Raw genomic sequence first — 15905 nt, 5'->3', positions numbered from 1 at the left:
AATTCAATTTTCCAACATATAGTATAACACCTAGTGTTCATCCCATCAAGTTGCCCTCCTTAGTACTTGTCATGCAGTCACTCTTTCCCCCCACCCCTTCTGCAACCCTTTGTTTGTTTCCCAGAGTTAGGAATCTTTCATGGTTTGTTTTCCTCTCTAATTTTTCCCCATTCAGTTTCCCTCCTTTCCCTTATAGTCCCTTTCACTATACTTGTTTATTTCATACTTATTTTAGGAAGATTTGAGAAACTCAGGCATTAAGTTGACATGTTGAACTAGATTTATACTTTTGATTTTCAACTTACTTTAAATATAAGGAAATAATCTTAATTCTATGAATTGTGACATCTTAACTTCCTAAATTCCCTCTCTAGCATATAAAGGAAAAGTATATTTTAAAAATATACAGCATATTTAGTGAGGATAGTCCCATTTAGCTCTTTTGTCTGTCTCCCCTAATACCTGGTATCCTCCATCCTATTTTTCCTCTACTTTTTCTCAGGCCACTTATCCTGAGGTCGGGCTGTTTCTTACTATAAGATGTCAGGACTGAAACAAAAAAAAAAAAAACAGAGTACATTGCTCTTGCATTAATTTTTGTACAAATTTTCTGTGCCTTAAAGATAAACCATCCACTTATGACTCACTCACTCTTTCTTAGTAATCTACCTTTTAGCAATGTCCTTATCAAATAAAGCAGATAAAATTTTGGTAGTGACTGCCAGAATGCTCTGGAGAGGGTAAAAATAGACCATGCTCTTCTCCAAAAGAAACTAGTTGTGTAATTTATAGACTCATGTTCCTATTGTGAAATTTAATTCTAAAGAATATTGCTCAAATATATGTTCAAATAAGATGTTTCATCTAATACTATCTTTATATATATTCTAGATATTTTTCATTTCCATTTTTATATACATAAAAATAAAAATAAGTGGATTATGTTTTTGAGGATCTCAGCTTTTATGTAATGTTACTATTTAAATTTCACTGAGATCTGTGGTATATGTATGGAACTTAGAGGAAGTGATCTACCCTGAGGGGGAAGTTCAATAACTGACTTCAGAAACATCCCAAATCAGAAATATCAGAAAGGGAGACAGAACATAAATACTCCTAACTCTGGGAAACGAACTAGGGGTGGTGGAAGGGGAGGTGGGCGGGGGGTGGAGGGGACTGGGTGATGGGCACTAAGAGGGGCACTTGATGGGATGAGCACTGTGTGTTATTCTGTATGTTGGTAAATTGAACACCAATAAAAAATAAATTTATTATAAAAAAAGAAAAGAAACATCCCAAATCAGCCAAACAATGCAGTGTTTTTTTTCAGAAACAGATGAAACAATAAAATGCTACCTCCCCATTTAAAAAATTGTCCAAGTCTTAACAGTTATTCATTGGTATCTCTGCTTAATAAACTAGGAAGAAGAATTTTTTTTTTTTTTTTTAATTTTTTTTTTTTTTTTTTTTTATTTATTTATGATAGTCACAGAGAGAGAGAGAGAGGCAGAGACACAGGCGGAGGGAGAAGCAGGCTCCATGCACCGGGAGCCTGATGTGGGATTCGATCCCGGGTCTCCAGGATCGCGCCCTGAGCCAAAGGCAGGCGCCAAACCGCTGCGCCACCCAGGGATCCCAAGAAGAATTTTTTTTAAACCATTTGACCCTACAATTTGGGGATACTGTAGGAACACGCTTTTAAGCTATTTTTTTTTTTTGTAGTTTATAATTTTGGCATTTGTATGCCATTGACTTCCCTGCTTCTTACTCCTTTACTGGTCAAAGGTTTCTGCAAAGTTCAACTTGATGTTTAGAAATGTTTAACCAAACACAGAAGGGGTCAAGCAATTCACTTAGCTCAATAACTACCTTGCATGGCTTACTATTAAAAATATATATATTATTTATTTTTAATTAAAAAGAAAAAGTCAAGAAAGATTAAAGCAACAGAGAAATGATTTTATAAGTAAGAGAGAAGGCTACTAGCAGCATAGTCTGTTACTTAGGAGATGCTAGTAAGTAAAGGAAAGATTGTGTGGCTCTATTTAGCCCCATCTAACCCTAGAAAGCCATCGACTTAATGTTAGCCATGGATGCAAAGAAGAGACTAGATGATAGAGTTACTGTTTTTGTTTTCAACCTGGACAATGCCAGTGGTTTTGATAGCCTTAAGACCAATAGTCACCACACACTCATTCTAGTAATGCCTCCATTTTCTCCTACTTCCTACCACACTAGAGAGTAATAAAGTGGTAACAGAAGATGGACTTAAATAAATCAGGAATGGGGAAAAAAAGGACCCAAATTGTTCAGAACTTAAATTCAGAACTGAGAGCCAAAAGGTACTTATAAGCCACCTCTTCTATCTTCTAGGCATTCTGCTATGATTCATGACTAATTAGTACATGAAAACAAGGTTCTAGTTAATGTCTTGGGTGAATGAGTCTTCCACTGATACAGGGGACCACTGTAGGGAAAATAGATGTAACATAATGAATTTGGGGTTATATCCAAGAGTGGATGTACACTCATTATATGCATGTGATCACCCTATTAATCTTTTTTTAAAAAAAGATTTTATTTATTCATGAGAGACCCAGAGAGGCAGAGACATAGGCAGACGGGAGAAGCAGGCTTCTTGCAGAAACCTGATGTGGGGCTTGATCCCAGGATGATCATCTCTCATACATCTTTTTTTTTTTAAGATTTTATTTATTTATTTATTAGAGACACACACACACACAGAAGCAGAAACACAGGCAGAGGGAGAAGCAGGCTCCATGCAGGGAGCCCGATGTGGGACTCGATCCTGGGTCTCCAGGATCACACCCCGGGCCGAAGGCAGGCGCTAAACCGCTGAGCCACCAGGGCTGCCCTCTCATACATCTTTAACGGTTATTTTGTAAGTGGTAAAGTTTGAGATCATTGCATGAGTCCCAGCACTGATGGAAAATTAGCCTTACTCTTGAGCTCAATTTGAAGCTTAAGAATTCATGAGAAATTCCTATTATTCTAAGAAGTATACTCCGATCCCACCTAGAAATCTTAAATGGTATCTACATTTAAAATTAGTACCATAAGGATTATTTTACACTTGTACAGGGTCAATATTGAATAAAATACCTATATTTATCATTTCCTGAACTTTATGTAACTTTATGTTACATAAAGATAAATATTTCACATGATTTTCCTGTTAACTATTATAGAGCTGTGAACAAAACCAAGCATTCTTTTTCTGATAGGAAAAGAAGGCATAAAAAAAAATAATAATTGACTTGCCTCTGGTTACACAGAACAGTAAGTCATTGACTCTGGTTACTGTTCTGATTTCATGACCCTAACGACCTCTCTAAGACCTCCATCGTAGGCAGTTGTCATTCTATTACTTAGTGTTTGGTGATTTTCTGACTAATGTGTTGATTTGCATGTTTATTCAAATGGTGGGAGAAGATAGTTTCCATTCTTCATTTTTTTCCTGATAAGGGATCTTTTCCACCCAGTACTTTGTAGTCTTGACTGAATCCAAAGGACTGGTGTCTCTGTTGTTTGGCCATTGGTGGTAGGGGAGAAAGGCAATTAATGAGTAATGTTTAGGAATTGGAGTCATAGTGTGAATGTCATGGCAGAGATAAATGACAGATGAGGATGTTATCAAAACAACAAAACAAATAAACAAAAAGACCAAACACTTTTCTTCACATAAGGCCTTTAAATTGCCATAAAAAGAATTAGGAATTCTCTCCATGTAAATCTGTAAGTATAAATTAAAGATTTCTTAATTATGGACAAGAACTGTTATATGCATATTTCTTATATGAGGTTGACTACCTGCCCTGTTTTGATTTTCCATGAAGATCAATTTTTGAACTGTTTGCTAGGAGAGGTCTCATTAACAGCTGTTGTATAAATTATGTTTTCAGTTTATTTGGTATCTAAAGCATTAAAATATAACTGTTGGAAGTTATGATGTCAGGAGCTATTGGAAGCTTTGGCTTTTCTTTTTCAGTTCAGTGTTCTGTTATGTTTGGCTGAAGTTTGTCTTTATTCCCAGATTTCAGATTGGTTGAGATTCAATGGAAAGTAGATTTTTAGGCCTGTCATTGATAGGATTTCTCCTACCATTAATGTTCCAATGCTGAGTAAATGAACTGTTATTGTGCTTTAAGGAATAATTTATGTTGCTCATACTTACTAGGAATCACCCTATTCATCTTTTTTTTTTTTTTTTTAAGATTTTATTTATTTATGAGAGACACAGAGAGGCAGAGACATAGGCAGAGGGAGAAGCAGACTACCTGCAGGAAGCCTAATGTGGGGCTCAATCCCAGGACCCTAGAATCACGACCTGAGCCAAACGCAGATGCTCAACCACTGAGCCACCCAGGTGCCTCTCTGTTAATCACCCTCTTAACAAAACTATCAATTACTTCGAAATGTAAAACTTTAGGTTATCAACTTTATTTGGAGTTAACAAATTTGAAAAGTTGTTGCTGTTTCCTTTTTCATTACAAATTACAGAATTATTTTAGTCTTTGAAAATAGCTAATTATTTCAGTCTTGTCTTTTTAAAGATAATAAAGCTCAGAGGGATTAAGAGTCTTCTCAAAGTTAAATAACTACTTGATAGCAGACCTGGGGCTTAGCATATCCAATTATACAAGCATTGCTTTCTCAGATACATTGCACATAGAGTGATATCTTTTCAAACATGCACAACAGAATATTTCCCATATTCTCTAAATGTCCTCAGGTTAGGGACTGTGTCTTATTAAATTCTATACGTTTAATGCATATACTTATGCTGCCATATAATAGATGATTGTTTACCATTTGTTGAATGAATGAATACATGTTGAATACATATTTATGCCCTCCTGATACTTTTGAATTTTATTAATTAAAATACTGTTTTTTAGATTGGCAGTTTCTTATAAGGTTTAATATATACCTCCTGTATGATTCAACAATTCCTCCTTTAGGTATTTATCAAAAAGAAATGGGAAAAAAAATCCACAGAAAGACTTGCACATGAATGTTCATCATAGCTTTAATTATAATAGCCCCAAACTAAAAACAACTCAAATATTTATCAACAGATGAATAAGTTGTACATTCATATATTCTAGATTTCCATTAAGGCAGTTGTTTCATGATATACACATTTGTTAAAACTCATTGATCTATACATTTAAAAAATAATGGTGTATTATTCTGTACATATTGAATCTTAAATTTGAATTAAAAATTAAAAATGTGGGGATCCCTGGGTGGCGCAGCGGTTTAGCGCCTGCCTTTGGCCCAGGGCGCGATCCTGGAGACCCGGGATCGAATCCCACGTCGGGCTCCCGGTGCATGGAGCCTGCTTCTTCCTCTGCTTGCGTCTCTGCCTCTCTCTCTCTGTGTGACTATCATAAATAAATAAAAAATTCATTAGGAATTTAAAAAAAAAATTAAAAATGTAATTTTCTGTATCTGTTTTTAACAACTGTAAAATTACAGGGAATAATTGCTATCTATCTATTAATATCTTCTATTTATCTTAATCTGTAGTTAATTGTGTGAAATCTGTTAAACCAGTGAAGATGAGATCTTTTGGAAATATTCTTTCCAACAAACATAGTTACACCTAATAAGCATATCAGCTAATACATATAAATGAAGTATCCGTATAATGTTTATTCTAAAATATTACTCATTAGGTCATATCTACGGCATTCTGTCTAGTGTGTTCTTGCTTTGATGATGTGCTTTGTTGCTAAAAACAGGTAAAGATAGTTACTCTTTCCGTATCTAGGAGATTATTATCTGAAAACTTCAAAGCTTCCTGTGCTTATCTTTTTCAATTGAGGCCCATTATCTATGTCACAGGTAGTGCTCCAAATTTCCCTACAAACTAAATACAACCCTTCACTTGGCTAATGATAATCTTTCAGGTTTGAAAGTCAAGGAACAAGCTAATGATAATATTTTTTTCTAAATTGTGTGAGAGATTGCCAATTATTAAAACAAAATCCTAAATGTATTTCTCTGTTTTATTTAACAGAGTACATAAGCTAGGAATTGACCTGAGTGAGAACCACTGACTCCTGAGAGAAGTATTATATTGATAACAAATGCCTCAAGAGAGAGGTAATGAGAGGACACAATTTTTCTTTATAATGTGAATTTTAAAGGTTAACTATATCATTTTCTTAGTAAGAAAAATTAAGATTTTTATTACTCATATATATAATCAACTCTTTAAAAATAAAATCCATTCTTATTTCTTATTTCTAACATATCTCTGGATAATGAATTTTAAAACTTGATCATCTGCTTTGTAAATTAATGCTGTAATTGTTTAATAAAAAATAAAACCCAACTACCTATTTTGGATGTAAAGTCTACCTTTTTCCAAGAAAATATGAAATTATCATGAAGCATTTTGTTTGTTCTGAAAGGTTATGAAGTTTTAATATACAGATTATATTTATAAATGGAAAAAGAGGAGGGGAAGGAGAAGAAAGAAGGAGAAGAAGAAGAGGAAGAAGAAACAGAAGAAAGCTTTGAATTATTCAGGAACTCAGCAGGTTGGCAGGGCTTGATAGCAGATTCAAGACATTATCTGTAATATATAGAGCAGATTAAGCAATTTTCCTCAGTAATGCCTGGCTTTGCCTCCTGTGTGCAAATGGGTGTATTCTTGATGCAAGGCCAACTGAAATCTTAAAACCAGTAAAATTCATCTTTTTCTCTACTTCAGTTCCTCCCACTTCTGAGTGCCTGTGAAATGCCCAGCACTGCAAGAGGCCCCAGGATACAACAGTGAACAAGATACCATTTCTAACCTCAGGCCTCTAAAGAACTCATAATCTGTGTTGGAAAAAAGATACTTATACAATCATCAATGTGATAAATATGTTACTAACATAAACAGAATTACTTATGAGTGCAGAGGAAGAAATATTTGTTTGAGGAAGACATTTTGGAGCCTTGAAAAGATGAGAAGGTATTCACCCAGGGGGTTCAGTCCATTCACTTAATTATTCAACAAATAATGCTGAACCTCTGCTCTATGACGACTCCCATATTTGGCATTGAGCTTGCAATGATGATCAAAGACCAGCATCATCCCTTCCTCCCAGGGTTTGCAATCACATAAATAACTATATAATTTTACACCATGGCAGATGCTGTGTATAAAAGGTTTAGGGTATAGTGAGAGTATCAAGGGGACCTGACTCTTTTGGGGGAAGCTAGAGGGTGCAGATCAAGGAAGAGTTTCTGAGGAAGTGACTCTGGTGCTGAGATCCAAAGATAAGTTGGGGTTATTTTAGGCAGTGCCGAAGAATGGGGAGGAGCACACCAGGCACAGGGAACAGCCTGTACAAAGGCTGTGGCAGGAGGGTGTGCAATGTATTTGAGAAGTGGAAACTTTGTAGTGTGGCTGGAGAGCAGAATGCAGTGGAGAGGAATGGGAGAGGCTGGACATGGCTATAGGGAGCAGATCAGTTGGGGCTCTGTAAGCCAGATTTAGAGATATTGAACCTTTTCTTGAGAGATTTAAACAGAGAAAATACCTGGTTAGAGTGTTTTTAAAAATGCTTTTGCTTCAATTTAGAGAGTAAATTTCAGGAAGCCCTAGTCAGGAAGCTATAGCAATATGTCCACATGATAGACCATAGTAACCTGAACTCAGTAAGGATAGGAACAAGAATGGAAAGGTTTAAATTTATGAAATAAAATCAACAAAACTTAGTGATGTATTGGCTATGGAGAAGGAGGGAGAGAACCAGGGATAACTTGGTAAGGGTTCTGGCTTGAAGAATTGGTTGTATGAGCATGCTCTTCAATAGCAAACAATGGGAGGAGAACGGACTGGGGGAGGTGGTCAGGAATTTGGCTTTAAACTGGCTTCTTAGGATATCTCCGGAACCTGTGAGTGAAAACACTGTGAATTGGATATAGCACCTGAAACTGAGAAGCCTGCTAGAGATTTAAATGTCACAAAAATATGCCTGGTAACTGAAGACCACAGGAAGAGTGTATGCACGAGGAATGTACAGAATGAAAAAAAGACAAGGACTGAAGAATATTCCTTGAAAGGCATTTGACATTTAAGGATTATTTTGAGAAAACTACGTCAGCAAAGAAGAAAGAGAAGGAGCAGCCAGAAAAATAGAGGACATCCCGGGAGGATGTGATATCATAGAAGTACGGGAGGAGAGTGTTGAAACAAAGATGGAGTACTCAAATGGGTTTAGTATTGTTGAAACTCAAATAAGATCAGGGCTAACGTTGCCTACTGATTTAGATTACTTAGAAATGTCACAGTGACCTGATGAAGAATTGTCACAGTAGGATCACGGGATTGTAAGCTAAATGGAGTGGTGGGAGTAATGAATGGAGATTGAAGATATTGGTAAAATAAGTGTTAACTAATCTCTAAAAGGATTTGGGCAAGGGAGAACTAGTAAAGGAGAGCAATTCATAAATTTCTGAGATGAATTTGGAGCCATATTGTGAAATTTAATCCACCAAAAATACCTACTTAAATTTTTTGATGATTTTTAGTTTATGAAATAGATTTACATATTGTTTTTACTCCTCTAATCTGTTCAATTTCAACTTGCTTCTGGCATTTTAGTACCTTCTCTCTGTTCTTCTCAATCCATACTTTTACTCATCATACTATGATGAATTGTTGCCATTGTTTTGGCCTAAGATTCTATCCCTCCATTCCAGCTTAGCTTATCTTCTCTACCTAGAGTACTTGTCTGTATCTTGTACCTTTGTATATCCAGTCTCAATTTGACCTTCTTTGGCTTCTGTTTTTCATGCCTTGATTAACTGAACCCATGAATCATACATAATGATCTCCTGGTTTTCTGGGGTCTTCTGAGCCATGCCAGGTGAGACATAGAAGTACATGACTAGACTATCACTAATGCCAGATATTCCACAGTAAGTATTTAATAGCATTAGATATACAATGGTTACCTTCCAAAAAGTCAAATATCTCTAAACTTGGTAATGAGAATCATCACCTTAATGCAGTTTCAGTTCCCTTTTGTTCATTTTAAACAAATTTTTATTATACAAAAGTTGTCACATAAATGGATATTTATCTACTTTGTACACAATTATTACCCTCCACAGAAAGACTGCTTCTTAACTTTTTATCTGGTGTGGCAAACACTAAACTCCTAATTTTAACAGAATAGAAGTACAAATGCCTCAGCGATTTAAGTTGAAAGCAGTATATTGGTATGTGGCTCTTGCTCTCCTCAGTTATTATTAATATACAAATGTCTTAGTCAAAAATACAAAATTATTTGTAGGCACAGTGACATTAGTCAACCTTTATATGTTGTCAACTGAAACCAGTAACTGATGGTTGTAGTGATTTTCTTCAGTCATTTCCTTCAGCTGACTTCTCTGAATTTATTGTTGAGGAGCTCTTCCTTGAGCTTCCTCTCATAGTTCATTAATAATGGTAGAGCACTATTCTAGGAATCAGGACATGCCATCTGCCGTATAACCTCCATTCCACCCATTCCTGGGTCCTTCTGTTCTTTAGGAATTTCAGGGACTACAGCTTCTACTGTAGCTAACAAAGAGGCCACTCCAGCAGTGTCCAAGAAAAGAGTTCTTACAACCTTAGTTGGATCAATGATTCCTTTTTCCTCCATATTCACAAAATCTCTAAGTATAGCTTCATACCAACTTCTGAGGAACTCTGCATAATTTTCCCAACTCTCAGTGATCCTTCAACACCTGCAGTCTTAGCAATGGTCATTGCAGGAATTTTGAGTGTTTTCTTAATAATTTGAATGCCGATTTTTTTATCTTAATTATCTGGAGTTATTGAATCTAAAACTGGAATGCACCGAATCAGGTCACAACCTCCTCCTAGAACACTGCCTTCTTCAACAGCAGCTAATGTAGCATTGAGTGCATCTATCTGTAACTCTTTTCATTCCTTTCAACATCACTTGTCTCACCAAACTTCAGCACAGTTACTCCATTTGAGAGTTTTGCCAGAGGTTCATTCAGCTTTTCCTTTTAGATTTGTTAGTTGTGATGTCTAACTGCTGGATGACTTCTTGAATATGTTTTTCAATTTGAGACTTGTCACCTCTTCCTTTTATGAGCATGGCAACACCTTTGGTCATAATGACCTCTGCAATTTTTCCTAAGTCATGAGGCTGAATATCTCCAAGATTTAGAGTCAACCTTTCTCCAGACATTGTACCACCAGTAGCAATAGCCATGTCTTTAGGCTGGTTCCTTCCATTGTCACAAACAGCTGGAGCTTAGATTGCTACAGCCTAAAGATCCACTTTTAGCCTATTCAAAGCGAGTGTACTCAGAGCTTCTCCATCATCATCTTCAGCAAGTATGACCAAGAGCTTACTGTGAGCATTGGCAATTTCAAGAGCTGGTACAATAGACTGGGCACTAGAAATTTTCTTTTCACTAAGTAGAACGTAGGCATCTTGGAATTAATATTTTGATGATTAATAAAGAAAAATATAACCTTGATCAAACTTTATGCCTTCAATAACTTCTAATTCATCATTTAGTGTTTTTCCATCCTTTCATCTGATGACATCCTTTCTTCCGACCTTTTCCGTTGCTTCAGAAAGAATTTTGCCAATTTGTTCGTCTCCATTTGCAGATACATTAGCACCCTCAGCAATTTCTTCAGTAGTCGTCACAGATTTAGACAGCTACTTAAGTTCAACAATTACAGCATCAATAGCTAACATTACATCTCTCCTGATTTCCACAGGACCAGCATCTTTACTAATCTTCTTAAAGCCTTCCTTGGCAATGGAGTGTGCCAAGATAATAGTGGCAGTGGTGCCATCCCCAGCCCCCTCATTTGTGTTCTTGGCAACAACTTGAACAAGTTTAACACCAATATTTTTACATTTATCTTTTAAGTCAATTGACTTTGCAACACTCACAACATCTTTTGTTATTTTGGGACTTTCCCAACTCTGTTCAGTAATCTCTGTTCTTTTGTTTAGCTCCATAGTAATGGCTACAGCATTGGCTAAAGGTCTACACTTTGAAGCATTAAGGATTGGGCATTCAAACTAAATTTTACATCTTTGGCATGGGCCTGAGTGAGTTGAGGAGCCAGTTAGTGTCTCAAAACTGGCCTGATTTGGCAAAGGACTGCGGGTAATCAAAATATTTCTGCTGGGTGATGGCAAGGCGTGCTGATGGGGAGACAGGTCTTCAGAGGCCATGAGGGCTCAGTTCCCTTTTTCAAACAAAAGGTAGTTACTGTGCCTTCCTTCAGAATTGGCAGGTGGAAATCAAATTTTTATAAAGGAGAGGTTGAAGAGAATTCAGAGACTTGGCTCTGCCCTTCTCTGAGACCTACAAATCTTTATTTGTAAAATAAAGAAAATAGTTATTCCACATTGATTTTAAGATTAATTAATATAAAGATAAATCATAATTAATAATTTTCTGTAAGTTGAATGTAATTGGATATTTTGAGTTAGGTGTGGCAATTCATATCATATCAATATTTTTTTTTTGTTTTTAAAGCTTCTAACTGGACATTACAGGACTATTTTATTTATAATTTCTTTGCCAATCAATGTATCTTGCCATATTATGCCATGTAAATGGCAAATAAGTGGCATTAGCTAAATATAATGAAAGTCAGAGCCTACTTACTTTTTCTGAAAGTGTTAGGTCATGTGATGGACATTCCTGGTAAGTAAAATAGAAAGAGATCATGTTCTTCCTGAAACTCATGTAATATTGTGCTATTTTAAAATAGTCCAAGAAGACAATAACTTGCTTATATAATGAGTTACTTAATATGAAACAGTCTCACATGTATAATATCTCATCCTCAAAATGAGCATTTGAAATTAATTTGATTTTATAAATGTATATATGAAGACTTAGTTTGGTTATAAAATTTGCCTGAAATCATACTGTAAGTAGCAAAGGGAGAAGTAAAACCAAGCTTTCCTTTATCAAATTTTTTGGTCTGTGGTATGTTTTTTCACATGGCTGAGTAAAGTCATAGCATACATCAGTCACCTGTGAATTAGTGGGGTATTCTCAATCTGGGAACTTTCCCTAGGAGACATGCTCAGTTGTAATATAAGTGTTCAGAGACCAGTTTGCAGTTTTTCTTTTAACTCCAGGTGTGATATAGCCAAATAGATTAACTAATAGAGGGCTCACCATATTAATTCTCCTTTGCTCTATTTTGCAGAGCATAAATGTGTGGTAGGACAATTCCACATCACTGTTCTCAGATGATACTAACATAGAACACCTGTGTTTGGCAAGTGGATCAGAGTGTTACACTGCCAAAAAACAATAATGAGAGTCTGTAAGTTTTGAGAGGGTTAATTATGTTAGTTATAAAGAAGTTTGTTTCTTATTTATGAGTTTGCACATAATAAATTAATTTTCCTGGTTTTCTTTTTACTTCAGTGTTTTCTGCAACTTCTTTGCTAATGAATGTTAATGGATGGCAAAAAGCAAATGAAAACAAATAAAAAAGGAACATTAATATTAACAATTTAGGAACAGTTGATTACTTCCAAAACCTTTTGTCTTTGATGGACAAGATTGCTTGTGGTTGTGATTTTATATTGCATATTATTAACAGTTGAAGTTCCTCTTGTGAATATTATTCCTTATTTTTTCTAAATCATTTTCTCATCTCAGAGTTCTTCAAAGGATGTGATAGACCATAAAAAGTAACATTATTTCAGGAACTTTACCATCTCAACCTTGGATCGTTTTTATGCATTAAAAATAATTATAATTTTACAACATTGTATCTCAGGGCAGTTAGTTGTTTTACAACTGGCTTTGAATGCCTTAAGGAAATGATTTAAGTTGCTTCTATTATTTATTGTTGCTGCATAACAAATAGCCCTAAAATTTAGTTGCATGAAATGAAAGTCATTTTATTATTGTAGGAGTTTAAGGGATTTGGGGGACTAGCCTAAGGGATAACATATGATCAAGAGGTGACAGAAGCCTTTTATTGGGCTGTGTTTAGACAGGTTTACATGTGGGCAAATCCGTCAAAGCAAGAGTCTTCTACAGGCTGCTGAGGGGGTTTACTTGTCTAGGAGATCTAGGTAATGTTGATCACCAGCATGGGAAAAGTCTTTTGAGTCCGAAGGCTCTGAAAAACAGTGGCAGCTTGGAGTCTTTGAACCACTGGCTTGTTTTATCAGTAACATCAATCAGATGTTAAGTGAGTCTTCTCAGGATATGCAAAGCAGACAGGTCTTAAATGGCCAAAAATCTGCTTGTTTGTAGTTATTTCTAAGACAAAAGGATCTGTAAAAATTTGTGTTTGGCATTGGAGGGATTCGGGGGTAACAGGTCTCAGTCTGCAGTGAGGAATAAACAATCTGGAGGCCAAATGTAGAAACCTTCTTTTAAACTCATTTACATAACAATTATGCTTACAATTCTTGAATTGGGTCAAAATTTACATCAGAATAGAGTCAGAATGGCTTAAGTCTTCTTCCTGTTTTCTGAAGTCTTAACTGAGATAAACTGGGGTTCAGGTGGTTAGAGATGGTTAGATGAGTCAACTGAAGCCAGATATTGGGAACCTCATTTCTTTCTACCTGTTAGCCTGATTTCTGGGTTCTTCCCTAAGATATGTCCTGGGACTGAAATCTCTGAAAAGGTGTCTTCACTGACATATCTGATGCCTGGATTTGGATGCTTAAAAAACTGAGGGCTAGCCAATCATCTCTCTCTCTCTCTCTCTCTCTCTCTCTCTCTCTGTCTCTCTGTCTCTGATTCTCTCTCTCATTTTGGGTTTTTCACAGCATGGTGGCTTCAATGTAGTAGGGCTTCTTTACAAGATAGGGCTGGCATCCCCCACAATAAGCATTTTCAGAGATCTAGGTATAAGATACAAGGTTTTTTAAAATTATGTAACCTTGGAAATAAGAGACAGGAAAAAAGAGACAAAAAAAAAGAGACACTGTCTTTGATGGTTCAAAAGCAAATTGTGGTGTCAGCCCATACTCAAGTAAACTTCAGCTTATATTAAGGGTGTAAAGAGTCTGTTGGGGATTAGGGGACTATATTTGAAGATTACTACCACGAAGATAAATTTCTTTTTGATACAATTAATATGTTTCTTTAAATTTTATACCTTGTTTCTCCTTTTTAAAAATTAGTTGGTTAATGTATGATTTTCTAACTCTAACGATATACATGGGAAAACATTTAATCTTTACTAAGAACCCCCCGATTTTCCATGAGCTAGATTGAAAATTTAGTTTGATCTGAAATTGAATCAGTTGCATCCATATCAGCAGTATAAATGTATAGATAAATAAATGCATTGTTAAAAAATTTTGAATTTCAAATAGTTTTAATTAAAGGTTTTAAAATTTTTCACTTCTATATTGTGCAATGACCACAATTACCTTCAAAGAACAGGGAAGACATAATATACTGTGTTAATAACCAGAATATCCCTAAGGTATCCCTATATATTGAAAATTGTCCTGTTACCTGAATGAAAATAAAACGGGATTAGAAAGATTATGAATTATTTAGAATGGAAATTATTTGGACTTGAGTATTGAATGTTCATATTGTATTTGGTATTATTCATTCATTTTAGATATATTTCCAAATATTTTCTCTTTGAGTTTTCTTATTTCTGTAGAGATTTTATTAAGTGCAAAACTATTAAATACGAGAACATTAATATCAAGATTTCTTAGAATCCCTAAAAATTCTCTTTCACCTTGATATGCATAGAAATGCTTACCATAGGCACATAAAAGGACATAATCAAGTGAACTTCACAAATTAGGAGTAAATCCAAATGAGTTGTAGAAAAATGAAGTGGGAGGGTGGCTGGGTGGCTCAGTCAGTAAAGGGTCTGCCTTCATAAAAGGGCATGATCTCAGTTCCTGGGATTGAGCCCCATGTCAGGGTCCCTGCTCAGTGTGGAGTCAACTCCTTTCTCCCTCTGCCTCTGCTGCTCCCCCTGCTTATACTTCTCCCTCTGTGTCAAATCAGTCAATCTTAAAAAAAAAAAAAAAAGAAAGAAAAATGGAACAAGAAATTTTGTGACCATTATATTTAAATAAACAAACTCTAACCTGCCTTCTAGATATGTATACACCAATTTTCCATGTGTTGTGTTGTACCATGAAAATATACTAGACAATTTTTAACACTAAAAAAAAAAATAGCATTGAAAATAAAACAGGGTATATACAGTAGTGAGTGTTTAGGCACATATGAAGAGATGTGGTATGACATTTCTTTAAAAAAAAAAGCATAGAATTCAGTTAAAAATTAATTTTACCTTGCAAAATGATTGATAATATTTTCTTCTAACTATTCCCTTGCTGATTTGAGTAAGTGTGACTAAAAATAATCTGTGTGAGAAGTAGAATTTAATGTTGACTCCCAGAATAAATGGGTGAAACCATAAAAGACCCTATTCTATCATATTTGGTTGTGTGGAGATGGGCAGCTGAATCTAAAAATGTCAACCTTCATGAATGTATTTAACAAGTTACCTATGACATGGATTTTGGCCAGGATTATCCAAAAGTGTATGTGAGGGTGTGGATGTTATGTATAGGTATGTGTGTTGTCTCAGAAAACATAATGAACAAAATGAATATTGAAAGAAATAAAATGAAATTACATGAGAAGAAGCTGTGAATGGGGGAAGCTTAAATGAATGATCAAGGTTTAAGTATATGCTTTACCACATCCAGGTGTTCTTGTATATGGTAGCTCCCACTTTTTTTTCAGTTTGTATTTAAATTCCAGTTAGTTAATATACAGTGTAATATTAGTTTCAGGTGTACAATACAGTGATTTGGTACATCCATAGAACACATGGTGCTCATCACAACAAGTACATTTCT

At 35.4% G+C, this 15905-nt stretch overlaps 1 pseudogene; it reads right to left on the bottom strand.

Moving 5' to 3' along the window:
- Positions 1–9491: 9491 nt before the first annotated feature.
- Positions 9492–15905, bottom strand: part of LOC121476908 — a 71508-nt pseudogene continuing 65094 nt past the window's right edge.

The sequence above is a fragment of the Vulpes lagopus genome, chromosome 16, assembly GCF_018345385.1.
Source record: "Vulpes lagopus strain Blue_001 chromosome 16, ASM1834538v1, whole genome shotgun sequence".
Taxonomy (NCBI): domain Eukaryota; kingdom Metazoa; phylum Chordata; class Mammalia; order Carnivora; family Canidae; genus Vulpes; species Vulpes lagopus.
Note: the sequence above shows the minus strand (reverse complement) of the source record. Positions and strands in the feature narration are given on the sequence as shown.